This window comes from Galeopterus variegatus, unplaced genomic scaffold, assembly GCF_000696425.1.
Source record: "Galeopterus variegatus unplaced genomic scaffold, G_variegatus-3.0.2 Scaffold666, whole genome shotgun sequence".
NCBI lineage: Eukaryota > Metazoa > Chordata > Mammalia > Dermoptera > Cynocephalidae > Galeopterus > Galeopterus variegatus.
This window is the reverse complement of record NW_007726777.1, coordinates 144954-146769: the sequence shown is the minus strand read 5'-3', so window position 1 is coordinate 146769 and position 1816 is coordinate 144954. Positions and strand designations below refer to the sequence as shown.

The window sequence follows — 1816 nt, the reverse complement described above, 5'->3', positions numbered from 1 at the left end:
CCAACAATTATAAGAATCCAGGAGGCCATTCTCAGAAACAGGTGCTGGTTCACAAGAGGAGTGGACACACAGTCCTGGGATGGCTGTGGTTGACTGCAGACTGAGATAATGCACAATTATCCATTTAGACCTTAATGCTTTCATTGTGAGAGTTGGTTTCTTCTTTTTCTTGACATTATAGTCTTATCTCTCCAATTGCCAGGAGAGGGTGCATTTCCCAATCCTTTGACTCATCTGTTAGAAAAAATTTCTCTTAAGAAATGACTGAAAATTATCCTTTTTATTTTCCTAAACTGAGAACCTTTCATCTAAACCATGTTAAAAGTGCTTGATAGACTGAGATTTCTTCAAGACTTTTTCAAAGAACTCTTAATAAGATGGATAGAAATGTAAAAGGGTAGTATATTTATAAATTGCAAACATTTTAATTTTGAAAAAAATCTTGTCCTTCTTATTCAAGATTATTAAAGTAGTAAGTAATAAACAGCCAGTTAGAGACAAAGCGTATACCAGCTGTTCATACACAGCATATCAGAACTCTGCATGCCCAAATCACAACATCAGATTAGCATTCACTGTTCTTTGTGTCAGCTTTAAATAAACCTTCTCTTCTCATAAGAGTTTTGTGGTGGTAAGGTTAGAAAAAATAATTAAGATGAAGGGCAAATAAACAACCCCAAACATCCCCTAAACAATATCCAAAAGAATCTCTGAGATCATTTACTAAAGTAATTTCTTTTGATTTAAAGTAACCCTAGGCACTAAAAAATGAGAACAATAAATCACATTTAAATTACAATTCTTTACAGAGTGTGTTGGGCAATTCTGAGACACGTGGAGAAAAAACAGAATTAAAAATAGCCAAGAGAAGGATTAGACAGAAGCTAAAACACAAAGGCCAGAGGTGAGATCAAAATTAGAAACATATAATGTCTAGCAAACTGTCCATATAAGGGTATCTTTATACCAGTAACTAAACTGAGATAATCCACTGTGCAAAATAACAGCTGCCCTTGTCCTAAAGGCTAGTTCTCCATCTCTCATTTAGGAGTCTCTCGAGTCTCAGATGACAAACACGGCATGACTTCACACTGTTACACTCAATGACAGTCAACGTCCAAAGGTGTTTTAGAAGCTCGTCCTGACGTTCCTAGTCCCAGATGATGCACTTACTTCATCTATCCTGATCTTTCATTTTCACAAGAGTATGAAACAGCGAGAGAAGAGGAGAGAACCTCTGCTGAGCATCCCTACTGCCACCTCGTGCACCTCCGTTACCGTACCCCCAGCCCACAGACCTCCTGGCTCCCCAAGCAGCTGCTGTGCACGTTCCTTCTCATTGACTCATCCAGCAGGAGGCTGCTTCTCACCCTGGTGCCCAGCACTAGAGAAGGGAACAGGATCCTGTCTTCTACAAGCTCAGTGTACTCTGGAAGACAGATATGTAAATAATTATAACACAGCATAAGTCCTGTAACAGAAGTCTGGAACAAAAGTAGGGGACGCAATTCTCTTCGAAGCGTGAGGGAAGGTTTTGCAATGGAAATGCCCAGGCAGAGAAAAGGAGAGAGGCATTTTTGGAAGAGTGATCAGTACAGGCAAAGGCTCAGAGGTAGGAAACAACATAGCATGATCTGGAAACAGCAAAAAGCACGAGTCCAGGGCATAAGTGATGGGACGTGAGTGGGAGGAGAGGTAGAAGTGGAGAGTGGGGAGAACGCCAGCGCTGAGGTCGCCGAGGCCACTGAGGCCACTGCCACACTCACGCCTTGGCCCATCGTCCTGCAGCCCTGAGGCGCTCTCAGCTCTCAACACA

At 41.6% G+C, this 1816-nt stretch overlaps 1 protein-coding gene across 3 annotated transcripts in view; it reads right to left on the bottom strand.

Annotated features, from left to right (window-relative positions):
- SLC20A2 (solute carrier family 20 (phosphate transporter), member 2) overlaps window positions 1–1816 on the bottom strand; it is a 96386-nt gene that overhangs the window by 72214 nt on the left and 22356 nt on the right. The window lies entirely within an intron of this gene.